The sequence below is a fragment of the Meriones unguiculatus genome, chromosome 11 (genome assembly GCF_030254825.1).
Source record: "Meriones unguiculatus strain TT.TT164.6M chromosome 11, Bangor_MerUng_6.1, whole genome shotgun sequence".
NCBI classification, from domain to species: domain Eukaryota; kingdom Metazoa; phylum Chordata; class Mammalia; order Rodentia; family Muridae; genus Meriones; species Meriones unguiculatus.
Genome location: NC_083359.1, coordinates 45,580,624 through 45,594,938, shown reverse-complemented (window position 1 = coordinate 45,594,938; position 14,315 = coordinate 45,580,624).

Genomic DNA, 14,315 nt, shown 5'->3' with positions numbered 1-14,315 from the left:
CACTTACAGAGACCTTAACTCAAATGGACCTAATAGATGTCTACCAAACTTTTCACCCAAATTTAGAAGAGTATACCTTCTTTTCAGCACCTCATGAAACCTTCTCCAATAGACCATATAGTTGGTCACAAAGCAAGCCTCAACAGATACAAGAAGATTGAAATAATCCCCTGTATTCTATCTGACCACCATGGACTAAAGCTGGACCTTAACAACAATAGAAATAGCAAAAAGCCTACATGCACATGGAACCTGAACAACTTGCTGCTCAATGACAGATAGGTTAAGGAAGAAATAAAGAAAGTAATTAAAGACTTCCTAGAATTCAATGAAAATGAAGGTACAACATACCCAAATTTATGGGACACAATGAAAGTAGTGCTAAGAGGAAAATTCATAGCACTAAGTACCTTCAAGAAGAAATTTGTAACATCTCATATAAGCAACTTAATGGCCCAACTGAAAGCTCTAAAAAAAAAAAAAAAAAGAAGCAAATGCATCCAAGAGGAGCAGACAGCTGGAAATAATCAAACTCACAGCTGAAATCAATCAATTACAAACAAATAAAACTATTCAAAGAATCAATGAAACCAAGATCTGATTCTTTGAGATAATCAAGATAGACAAACTCTTAGCCAAACTAACTAAACTATTCAAATTAGCAAAATCAGAAATGAAAAGGGGGACATAACTACAGACACTGAGGAAATCCAAACAATCATTATGTTGTACTACAAAAGGTTATATGCCGCAATATTTGAAAATCTAAAAGAAGTAGACAATTTTCTTGATAGATTCTATCTACACAAATTAAGTCAGGATCAGGTAGAAAGATTGAATAGTCCTACATCCTCTAAGGAAATAGAAGCAATCATCAATAGTCTCTCTTCCAAAAAAGGCCCTGGGCCAGATGGATTCAGTGCAGAATTCTAACAGAGCTTCAAAGAAGTGTTAACTCCAATTCTCTTCAAACTATTCCACAAAATAGAAGCAGAAGGAATATTACCAAATTCATTCTATGAAACCAGTCACCTTGATACCTAAATCACACAAAGACCCAACAAAAAAAGAGAACTTCAGACCTATCTCTCTTATGAACATTGATGCAAAAATACTCAATAAAATACTTGCAAACCGAATCCAAGAACACATAAAAGATATCATCCACCATGATCAAGTAGGCTTCACCGCAGGCATGCAAGGGTGTTTCAATATATGGAAATCCATCAATATAATCCACCATATTAACAGACTGAAGGAGAAAAACCACATGATCCAGCACCCATTCATGTTTAAAGTATTGGAGAGATCAGGGATACAAGGCACATATCTAAACATAGTAAAGGCAATATACCGCAAGTCTATAGCCAACATCATACTCAATGGAGAGAAACTTAAATTAATCCCACTGAAATCAGGGACAAGACAAGGCTGCCCACTCTTTCCATATCTCTTCAACATAGTACTTGAAGTCTTAGCTAAAGCAATAAGACAACTAAAGGAGATCAAGGGGATACAAATCTAAAGGAAGAAGTCAAAGTTTCACTATTCGCAGATCATATGATAGTATATATGAGCAACCCCCAAAATTTAACCAAAGAACTCCTTTAGCAAAGGAGTTCTAAAGACCTTCAGCAAAGTGGCTGGATACAAAATTAACTCAAAAAAATCAGAAACCCTCCTGTATACCAAAGACAAAAGCCCGAGAAAGAAATCAGGGAAAAAAACACCCTTCACAATAGCCACTAATAATATAAAGTATGACTCTAACCAAGCCAGTGAAAGACCTGTTTGAAAAAAACTTTGAGTCTCTGAAGAAAGAATTTGAAGAAGATATCAGAAGATGGAAAGATCTCCCGTGCTCATGGATTGGTAGGATTAACATAGTGAAAATGGCCCTCCTGCCAAAAGCAATCTACAGATTCAATGCAATTCCCATCAAAATACCAACACAATTCTTTACAGACCTTGAAAGCGAAATTCTCTGCTTCATATAGAGAAACAAAAAACCCAGAATTTCCAAAACGATCCTGTACAACTACAGACATTTGGAGGTATCTCCATCCCTGATCTCTAGCTGTACTACAGAGCAATAGTAATAATAACCGCATGGTATTGGCATAGAAACAGAAAGGAGGATCAATGGAACCAAACAGAAGAACCAGATATAAACCCACACACCTATGAATACTTGATTTTTTACAAAGAAGCCAAAACCATTCAATGGAAAAAAGACAGCATCTTCAACAAATGGTGCTGGTCCACATAAAGAAAAATGAAAATAGATCCATATTTATCTCCCTGCACAAAACTAAAGTCCAAGTGAATCAAAGACCTCAACATAAAACCAGATACTCTAAATTGGTTAGTAGAAAAAGTGGGGAAGAGCCTAGAACTCATTGGCACAGTAGACAACTTCCTGAATAGAACTGCAACAGCACAGGCTCTAAGAGCAACAACCAATAATTGGGACCTCATGAAACTGAAAAGCTTCTGTAAAGCAAAAGTCACTGTTTAGCAGAACAAAACAACAGCCTACAGACTGGAAGAGGATCTTCACCAACCCTAGATCTGACAGAGGGCTGATATCTAGAATATATAAGGAACTAAAGACGTTAAAAAGCAATAAATCAAGCAATCCAATCACACAATGGGGTACGGAGCTAAACAGAAAATTCTCTGCAAAAGAACATAGAATGGCAGAGAAACACTTAAAGAGATGCTCAACATCCTTAGCCATCAGGGAGATGCAAATCAAAAGGATCCTAAGATTTCACCTTACACCCAACAAAATGGCTAAGATCAATAACTCAAATGACAACACATGCTGGAGAGGTTGTGGAGAAAGGAACTCTCCTCCATTGATGGTGTGAATGTAAACTTGTACAACCACTTTGGAAATCAATCTGGTGCTTTGTCAGACAATTAGGAATAGTGCTTCCTCAAGATCCAGCTATACCACTCCTAGGCATATATCCAAAAGTTGCTCAAGTACACAACAAGGACATTTGTTCAACCATGTTTGTAGCAGCTTTATTCGTAATAGCAAGAACCTGGAAACAACCCAGATGTCCCTCAGTTAAGGAATGGATACAGAAATTGTGGTCCTTTTACACAATGGAATACTACTGAGCAATTAAAAACAAGGAAATCATGAAATTTGCAGGCAAATCGTGGGATCTAGAAAAGATCATTCTGAGTGAGGTCTTTCTCCCTGGAGAAAGACACACATGGTATATACTCACTTATAAGTGGGTACTAGACCTATAAGATAGAATAAACATACTGAAATCTGTACACCTATAGATGATAAACAAGAAAGAGGACCCTGAGTAAGATGATCAACCCTTACTTAGAAAGACAAATGGGATGGACATTGGATGTAGGAGAAAACAAGTAACAGGACAGGAGCCTATCACTGAGGACCTCTGACTGTCTCTACCTAGCAGTGTACTAAAGCAGATACTGAGACTCATAACTTCAGCAGAGTACAGGAAATCATATGAAAGAAGGGGGAGTTAGTACGACCTGGAGAGGGCAGGAGCTCCACAAGGACCAAATATATCTGGGCACAGGGGTCTTATATGAGACTGTTTCTCCAACCAAGGACCATGTTTGGATATAACCTAGAACCTCTGCTCAGATGTAGCCCATGGTAGCTCAGTAACCAATTGTTTTTACCCTAGTAAGGGGAACAGGGACTATTTCTGACATGAACTCAATGGTAGGCTCTTTGACCTCCCCACCCACCCCAAGGGAGGAGCAGTCCTGCTAGGCCACAGAGGAGGACTTTGCAGCTAGGGCTGAAGATACCTGATAAACTAGGGTCAGATGAAATGGGAAGAGGTCCTCCCCTATCAGTGGACTTGGAAAGGGGTATGGAGAAGATGATGGATGGAGGGTGGGGTTGGGAGGGAATGAGGGAGCAGGATACAGCTGGGATGCAGAGTTAATAAAATGTAACTAATATTAAAAAACAAATAAAATAAAAAGGTAGTTAAAGGATTGGAGATATGACATGGAATGTTTGTCTGACACTCACAAGTCTTGGTGTCCACTTTCCACTACCACAAGATAAACTATTAGCATTTACTGTGGAAGGTATAGCATCTTTCTATCTCTTTCCAGCCCTGATGCTCCTGCCTCCCTCTATCACTTATAAGAATGTTCATGATTCTACCTGGACAATCCAGGATAATCCCCATCTTAATATTGTAATCCTAGTCAGTTATAAGCCCCCTTTGTTGTAGAAAGGAAGGTGTTCATAGGTTCTACAGAGTTGGAGGTAGACAGTTGCATAGGGTATTATCCTGCCTACCACAAAGACCAAGAATCTAAGACCTAAAAACTTGACTTCTAGGACATACTTCTCTCTCTCTCCCTCTCACTTTTCATTTATCTATCTATCTATCTATCTATCTATCTATCTATCTATCTATCTATCTATCTATCTATCTATCCATCTTCTATCTATGTGTTTATCTGTAAAATGAAAGGCTGCAAAAAAAACTCACAAGAAACAAAACAAAGAGAGCTCTTTTCTAGATTTGAACATCATTCACTAATGAAATCCTTTTTAACATTTTATTGTTTCTTTGTAAATTTCACATCATGCATCCAGTCCCACTCATCTCCCATCCCTTTCTATCTGCCCTCTGCCCTCTCAATCTTTTTCCTAAAGAAAATAAAATTTAAAACAAAACAAACAAGCAGACTATCTTTGCAGAAGCAGCATTGTTTAGAGGTGTGTCACACAGTTCACTTTCTAGTCCAAATGCCTGTGCTTGCAAATGTTCACTCCAACGAGTCGCTGGTCTGGTCTGATGCCTCAAGTTTCACTACCAGTAGTGAACCCTCATAGGGATTCCTTTCAGAGATCCTGTTGTTGCCCTATGTAATGGACATCCTATAGCTTTGGATCTACAGGTCTAGCCTCTTGACTCACTCCAGCAGTTCATAGATGTGGTAGATGTTGGGATGGGCCATCTGAAAGCCCTGGATCTGGACCTCAGTGGTAGCTGAGTTGGTCAGCCTGTCAGCAATCCTGAACACACACTGCCAGGGCCAGCTAGCCCTGGATAGCTCACCCAATGCTACAGCTGGAAAGGGGCAGACTAGCTCTAGTTCTCATGTTCTATCTACTGTGTTTTCCAGGAGAGGTGGGGTCGGGGAGAGCTTTCCAAGAGCTATTGCAACCAGTAAGGGGCAGGGTCTGCTTTCCTGTTCTCATGATTTTGGGGACTGCTGCCAGCCCCAAACATAGAGAAGCAAGTGTGTGTGTGTGTGTGTGTGTGTGTGTGTGTGTGTGTGTTTCGTGGGTAGGGCATCTCTCCTTTGCCCGTGCCATCTGATGGCAGATAAGGGGTTGGGTTAGATCTCCCATACTCACACCCTCGGATAGCATGTCCTTATGACTACCACCAGGACCAGCTCACTCTACTGTGCTGCCCAGGTGAGGTAGAGGTCGTCTCTCCCAAGTGCCAAAATCAGTGAGAGGTAAGGCCAGTTTTGTACAGCCCTTGGACATTAACCTCTTACCAGATGGCAGCTCAAACCAGGGACTTCCATATGACCTTTGGTGGTAACAAGGGCCACAGACATCAAAACAGATCCTGCCCATTGCATGGCCACAGACCCAGACATGGCCCTCAGTGACAGCATGGTCTGGGGCTTCACCATGGCTTCACTTGGCAAGGCAGGCTATTCACATCAGGCTGTTCCTCCACACCTTACATCTCCACTTCCACCTCTCTTCATAGTGCTTACACCATTCTGCTTCTCTTTCTCCCTCATCTCTCCACCAAATACTTCCACATTGTATTGGCTCTTGCTTCGGGTGGGCCACTTGACAGAGGGAGGTACTCTGGGTGTCCTCTGCAGCCCCTGCCCAGCACCTCCTGCACTGTGTGGTGGTGGGTGGGCCCAACAATAAAAGCTTAAAGTTGAGGTGTAGTTATAAGATCTGGATAGCAGCAGATACTTCCCCCATTATTGACTTAAGGCATGTATGCAGCAAATTTTCAGAACTCTCCTACTATGTCCCAAGCATTGAGCTAGGAGGGCTTCACAGCTCAGTGGAAACAGCAGACCAGATTAATAATACAATGGAAAGGGGACTTTTGTAATAAGACTGTGGACATGAAAGCAGGGATCATTTATTTGGGAGTAAGTTTGGTAAAAATAGCATTCCAGGGCAGGCAGACCTTTAGGTGAACCTTAAAGGATGACAAAGCAGTAATTTAGTAAGGAAAAACAGAAACATAGAAAGATAGCCTTCTCCCTCCTAGTTGGCCAAGGACTATCTTGATTCCCTTCATTACCACCTGAACATATGTCCATCAAGTAAAGAAGATACATATGGCTCAGAAGGAAGTGAAACCAGGTCTACTTCTGACTCTGAGAACATTTCTCCTGCCACTAAACTTCATCCAGAAAATATTTGTTGAATTTGAGGCTTAAAAACCCACCGAAAAGTGCCATATATATATATATATATATATATATATATATATATGTGTGTGTATATATATATGATACGTATATATGATATATATATATCATATATATCATGATAATAAGATTACCTTCCCCTTCCAAGGTTCAGGAAATAGCATAGAAGAAAGGGAAAAAAAGTAAGAGCCAGAAGATGTTGAGAAATGTTGTGGATGTTGCATACATGCACTCATAGCAGTTAGGGTTGTCTGTACAAGACTAGCACAAGATGAGGCCAGTTAAAATTACAGCATGGAGAAAAGAGGGATTCCTGAGGCCCCGTCCCCTAACTGAGGAGCTACTGCTTTCTGATTGGTGCTGGGGGAGGGAGTGTTACTTTTCTTTTGGCTATGACTGCTGGTAGGTTGTCCATGCCCCAGTGGATGATGCCATGTCTATATGGGCTGTTATTGGCTTCAGTAGGTTATAAAAAGCAGGAGATGAAGTTGAAAGGGAGATGTATTGGTAGGATGCCTGGAAGTAGTGGAGGAATGGAGTAGGTAGGGAATATGACTAAGGTACACTGTATATATGTATGAAAATTTCCAAGTTAAAAAATATTGTTGAAAAAAAGCAATTCGGGTGAAGAAGCAGGGTTTTAGTCCCCAGTAAGGGCAGTCAAGAGATATTTATATATTTTATATGGTTTATAACTATGGGCTTTGCTACCAGACAGACCGTGTTTAAATGCTGTCTTTATAGCACCTACCATAGCCTCTATTTGGCTGTTTTCCTACCTACAAAGTGAGATAATGAGAGTGTAGTCATCATTGATTGTCTGTGGGGATTCAGAGAGTTCCATCACTTCAGTGAATTGCAGTAAAATTCAATACATGCTGACTGTCATTATTCCCCACATTTTCACAGTAAAATAGGTGTTTGGTAAATGTTTAATGACTCAGATTACTTGCAGTCTTTGATCAGAGAGAAGACCTAAATAGTCCTAAAGGGGGTTGTTCTTTTTCTTGGTTTTTCAGTTATGAAACCAGACTATAAGAAGTGACAAAGTTACAGGAACAAGATGGCTCCACCAATAGTTAGAATCCATGTGTCTCATCTTGCCTAACATATCTGGCCTACAAGAAGGCAAGAGAAAACATTGCGAATGTGCTTGAGGGTTTGTGGGATGCTAGAACCAGCCATGTATTTTACTGAGGAGGCAACAGGGAATTTCAGACTCTCATCACCTTGAGAGCCAGCACAGTTATTGCCTAGAGCTTATACTCTGCCTTAAGGAAAATCACTTGAAACAGTGATACTCTTTTTCTGTGCCCCATGTGACTTGAAGAAGAAAAAAAAAAGATTAAGGAAAAGTTAAATAGTGATAAGCAATGCTTGGAATGTGGCCACCTGGCAGGGTCCAGGATAAATCCCTTTACTTGGCAAAGAGCGATAAGAAAAGCTTATGGTTTACTGGGACTGGAATAGTAAGTGCAGGTGGCATACCCGTCCTTCCCAGACCTTCAATCATGAGTTCAAGGCTTGGTCTCCTGACTCCTGGGAACTATAGAGTATGTCCTCCCACCCTTCCCTCTCCTTCGCTCTCCCTGCTTCCCTGTAAGAGTAGCGAGAAATCTGTGTAAAGTTAAATTTTCAGAAGTCAAAGTGGTGAAACTCTAGGAAAGACCTTCAGAAGGAAAAAGGAAAGCACAGGTTTTGTTTTGAGGTTCTAAGCTGGGTGATTTATTTTATTTTATTTTATTTTTTATTTTTTATTTTTTTTAACTTTTATTAATTACACTTTATTCATTTTGTATCCCCCCATAAGCCCCTCCCTCCTTTCCCCCCAGTCCCACCGTCCCCCCCCCTTTCTACATGCATGCCCTTCTCCAAGTCCACTGATAGGGGAGGTCCTCCTCTCCTTTCTGATCTTAGTCTATCAGTTCTCATCAGAAGTGGCTGCATTGTCAGGGTTCTAGGTTATCTCCATGAATAGTCCTTGGTTGGAGTATGAGTTTCTGGGAAGTTCCCTGTGTTCAAATTTTCTTGTTCTGTTGCTCTCCTTGTGGAGTTCCTGTCCTCTCCAGCTCTTACTATTTCCCACTTCTTATATAAAATTCCATTCACTCTGCCTGTCAGTTGGCCATCAGGCTCAGTATCTGCTTTCACAGTCTGCACGGCAGAGGCTTTCAGAGGCCCTCTGTAGCAGGTTCCTAGGTTGTTTCCTGTTTTCTTCTTTGGATGTCCATCCTCTTTGCCTTTCAGGATGGGTATTGAACATTTTAGTTAGGATCCTCTCTTTTGTTTAGTATGTTTAGATGTACAGATTTTAGTGGGTTTATTCTATGTTGTTTGTTTATATGAGTGAGTATATACTGTCTGTGTCTTTTTGCTTCTGGGACAACTCACTCAGGATGATCCTTTCCAGGTCCCACCATTTACCTGCAAATTTCATGATTTCCTTATTTTTCACTGCTGAGTAATATTCCATTGTATAGATGTACCACAGTTTCTGCATCCATTCTTCAGTTGAGGGGCATTTGGGCTGTTTCCAGCTTCTGGCTATTACAAATAAAGCTGCTACAAACATGGTTGAGCAAATGTCCTTTTTGTGTACTTGAGCCTCTTTTGGGTATATGTCTAGGAGTGGTATGGCTGGATCTTGAGGAAGCACTATTCCTAGTTGTCTTAGAAAGCGCCAGATTGATTTCCATAATGCCTGTACAAGTTTACACTCCCACCAGCAGTGGAGAAGGGTTCCCCTTTCTCCACAACCTCTCCAGCATGTGTTGTCACTTGAGTTTTTGATCTTGGCCTTTCTGATGGGTGTAAGGTGAAATCTCAGGGTTGTTTTGATTTGCATTTCCCTAATGGCTAATGAGGTTGAGCATTTCTTTAAGTGCTTCTCTGCCATTCGATATTCCTCTACAGAGAGTTCTCTGTTTAGCTCTGTTCCCCATTTTTTAAGTGGATTACTTGGTTTGCTGCTTTTCAGCTTCTTTAGTTCTTTATATATACTGGATATGAGTCCTTTGTCAGATAAAGGGTTGGTGATGATTCATTCCCAATCTGTAGGCAGTTGCTTTGTTTTGATGATTGTGTCCTTTGCTTTACAGAAGCTTTTCAATTTCATGAGGTCCCATTTATTGATTGTTGCTCTTAGAGCCTGTGCTGTTGGTGTTCTGTTCAGGAAGTTTTCTCCTGTACCAATGAGTTCTAGGGTATTCCCCACTTTTTTTTCTAGCCGATTTAATGTGTCTGGTTTTATGTTGAGGTCTTTGATCCACTTGGACTTCAGTTTTGTGCAGGGTGATAAGTATGGATCTATTTTCATTTTTCTACATGTAGACATCCAGTTGGACCAGCACCATTTGTTGAAGATGCTGTCTTTTTTCCATTGTATGGTTTTGGCATCTTTGTCTAAAATCAGGTGTCCATAAGTGTATGGGTTTATTTCTGGGTCTTCTGTTCAGTTCCATTGATCCACCATTCTGTTTCTATGCCAGTACCATGCAGTTTTTTATAACTGTTGCTCTATAGTACAGCTTGAGATCAGGGATGGAGATACTTCTAAAAGATCTTTTATTGTAGAGGATTGTTTTAGCAATTCTTGGTTTCTTGTTATTCCATACAAAGTTGAGAATTTTTCTTTCAAGGTCTATAAAGAATTGTGTTGGCAATTTGATGGGAATTGCATTGAATCTGTAGATTGCTTTTGGTAAGATGGCCATTTTTACTATGTTAATCCTGCCAAGCCATGAGCATGGGAGCTCTTTCCATCTTCTCATATCTTCTTCTAATTATTTCTTCAGAGACTTGAAATTTTTTTTCATACAAGTCTTTTACTTGCTTGGTTAGGGTTACACCAAGGTACTTTATGTCTTTTGTGGCTATTGTGAAGGGTGTTGTTTCTCTAATTTCTTTCTCAGCCTTTTTGTCTATTGTATACAGGAGTGCTACTGATTTTTTTGAGTCACTTTGCTGAAGGTGTTTATCAGCTGTAGGAGTTCCCTGGTAGAGTTTTTAGGGTCACTCATGTATACTATCATATCATCTGCAAATAGTGATAATTTGACCTCTTCCTTTCTAATTTGTATCCCCTTGATCTCCTTCAACTGTCTTATTGCTTTAGCAAGGACTTCTAGAACTATGTTGAAGAGATATGGGGAGAGTGGGCAGCCTTGCTTTGTCCCTGATTTCAGTGGGATTGCTTTAAGTTTCTCTCCGTTCAGTTTGATGTAGGCTATAGGCTTGCTGTATATTGCCTTTACTATATTTAGATATGTGCCTTGTATCCCTGATCTCTCCACGACTTTAAACATGAATGGATGTTGGATTTTGTCAAATGGTTTTTCAGTATCTAGGAAGATTATCATGTGGTTTTTTTTTTTCTTTCAGTTTGTTAATATGGTGGATCACATTGATGGATTTCCGTATATTGAACCACCCCTGCATACCTGGGATGAAGCCTACTTGGTCATAGTGGATAATATCTTTGATGTGTTCTTGGATTCGGTTTGCAAGTATTTTGTTAAGTATTTTTGCATCAATGTTCATAAGGGAGATTGGCCTGAAATTCTCTTTCTTTGTTGAGTCTTTGTGAGGTTTAGGTACCAAAGTGACTGTGGCTTCATAGAATGAGTTTGGTAATGTTCCTTCTGTTTCTATTTTGTGGACTAGTTTGAAAAGAATGGGAGTTAGCTCTTCTTTGAAGGTCTGGTAGAATTCTGTGCTGAAGCCATCTGGTCCTGGGCTTTTTTTGGATGGGAAACTTTTGATGACCGCTTCTATTTCTTTAGGGGATATAGGACTATTTAGTTGATTTACCTGGTCCTGATTCAGCTTTGGTAAGTCAAATCGATCAAGAAAATTGTCCATTTCATTTAGATTTTCAAATTTTGTGGCATATAGACTTTTCAAGGAAGTCCTAATGATTGTTTGGATTTCCTCATTGTCTGTAGTTATGTCCCCCTTTTCATTTCTGATTTTGTTGATTTGGGTGGTGTCTCTCTGCCTTTTAGTTAGCTTGGCTAAGGGTTTGTCGATCTTGTTGATTTTCTCAAAGAACCAGCTCTTGGTTTCATTGATTCTTTGAATTGTTTTATTTGTTTCTAATTGATTGATTTCAGCCCTGAGTTTGATTATTTCCAGCTGTCTACTCCTTATTGGTGTGTCTCCTTCTTCTTTATCTAGGGTTTTTAAGTGGGCCATTAAGTTGCTTGAATGAGCTGTCTCGAATTTCTTCTTGAAGGCACTTAGTGCTGTGAACTTTCCTCTTAGCACTGCTTTCATTGTGTCCCATAAGTTTGGGTATGTTGTGTCTTCATTTTCATTGAATTCTAGGAAGACTTTAATTTCTTTCTTTATTTCTTCTCTGACCCAGCTGTCATTTAGTAACAAGTTGTTCAGTTTCCATGTGTGTGTAGGCTTTTTGCTATTTCTGTTGTTGTTGAAGTCCAACTTTATTCCATGATGATCAGACAAGATACAAGAGATTATTTCAATCTTCTTGTATCTGTTGAGGCTTGCTTTGTGACCAACTATATGGTCTATTTTGGAGAAAGTTCCATGAGGTGCTGAGGAGTAGGTAAATTCTTTTGTGTTTGGGTGTAAGGTTCTGTAAATGTCTGTGAGGTCCATTTGATTCATGACCTCTGTCAGAGATATTGTTTCTTTGTTTAATTTCTGTTTTGTTGACCTGTCCTTTGTTGAGAGTGGGGTGTTGAAATCTCCCACTATCAATGTGCGGGGATCTATATGTGGTTTAAATTTTATCAATGTTTCTTTTACAAATGTGGGTGCTCTTGTATTTGGGGCATAGATGTTCAGGATTGTGATGTCTTCCTGGTGGAATTTTCCCTTGATGAGTATGAAGTGTCCTTACCCATCTCTTTTTATTAATTTTGGTTGAAAGTCTATTTTATCAGATATTAGAATGGCTACTCCTGCTTGCTTCTTAGGTCCTTTTACTTGGAAAGCCGTCTTCCAACCTTTTACCCTCAGGTAATGTCTATCTTTGTGCCTTAGGTGTGTTTCTTGTGTGCAACAGATTGCTGGGTTTTGTTTACGTATCCATTCTATTAATCTGTGTCTTTTTACTGGAGAGTTGAGTCCATTGCTGTTGAGAGAGATTAATGACCAGTGGCTGTTAGATCCTTTGATTTTGATGTTGGCTGTGGTTATAAGGTTGTGTGCTTGGTTGCTTTTTGTTTTACTGTAGTAAGGTTAATTATTTCCTGTGTTTCCCTGACAGAAGCTAATTTTCTTGGGTTGTATTTTTCCTTCCAGTGTCTTCTGTAATGCTGGATTTGTATGTAGGTATTGTTGAAATTTGTTTTTGTCATTGAATATCTTGTTTTCTCCGTCTATGAGGACTGAGAGTTTTGTAGGGTATAGTAGCCTGGGCTGACATCTGTATTCTCTTAGGGTCTGCATGATATCCGTCCAGGCCCTTCTGGCTTTCATAGTCTCTGCTGAAAAGTCAGGTGTGATTCTAATGGGTTTGCCATTATATGTTACTTGGCCTTTTTCCCTTGCAGCTTTTAGTATTTTTTCTTTGTTCTGTATACTTACTGTTTTGATTATTATGTGGCGGGAGGATTTTCTTTTCTGATCAAATTTGTTGGGTGTTCTATAGGCCTCATGTATTCTTATTGGCTTCTTCTTTAACTCAGGGAAATTTTCTTCAATGATTTTGGTGAAAATATTTTTTGGGCCTTGGAGAAGGGAGTCTTCTTTTTCCTTTATACCTATTATTCTTAGGTTTTGTCTTTTCATACTGTCTTGGATTTCTTGGAAAGTCTGTGTCAGAAATTTTTTGGATTTAACATTTTCTTTGACAGATACATTGATTTCTTCCATTGTATCTTCTACACCTGAGATTCTTTCTTCCATCTCTTGTAGTCTGTTGGTTATGCTTACCTCTGTAGTTCCTGTTTTCTTCCCTAAATTCTTCCTCTCCATTATTTCCTCCATTTGTGTTTTCTTTAATTTTTCCAGTTCTATCTTCAGGTCTTGATTTGTTTTGTTTACTTCCTTCACCTGTCTGATTGTATTTTCCTCTTTTTCTTTTAGTTCCTTCAACTCTGTTTCTTTTACTTCTTTCAGTGATTTAATTATTTCTTCTCTGAAGGCCGCAAACTGTTTGGCTGCATCTTCCCGTATTTCTTCACAGATGGCCATAATCTGCTTGTCTTTAATTTCTTTCATTTCTTTAGGGATAGCCATGATCTGTTTGTTTTTATCTTCCTCTAATTCTTTACGTATTTTATTTGTTTCCTCTATCATCCTCTTCATCAGCATAGATGTTAGGTCATCTTCTTGATTTCCTATTATGCTGCGTTGTCCAGGGCTGTTTGCCCCTGGATGGCTGGGTTCTCGAGATGCCATATTGTTCTGTCTTTTGTTGGTTGAGCTTTTATGCTGACCTCTACCCATTGGGCTCTTTTAGGTGTTGGCTGTTAGTTTCTGTGCTTTCTGGAGTCCTGAGGTAGGGAGAATCCCCTTGGCCGGAAGATGATTTTACCTGAAGGAGTCCTCCTCTGCTTTTTGGTTAAGGTCACTGTATGGCCAGTGTTTCTCAGGAATTGCCACTGCTCATCTCAGGTGTATATCCCTGAGTAGTAGCTGTGGTCTTTGTTAGGCAGGGGGGGCTCACCTCTTACCCATAGAAGTTCTCAAGACAGCTGCCCCAATGCTGGGTTTCTCGTTATAAATTTAGTGAGCTGCTGCTTTTGTTACAGTTTTCCAGGTACAGTCCTCTTGAAGAACCTGCTGTTTCCCTAGCTGTGGGGTTTTCTCCCAATAGGGAAACTCAGTCTGTTATCCTGGGGCACACAGTTCTGTCCGGGAAAGTGACAGGAGCACCCAGCAAGTCTCTGGGC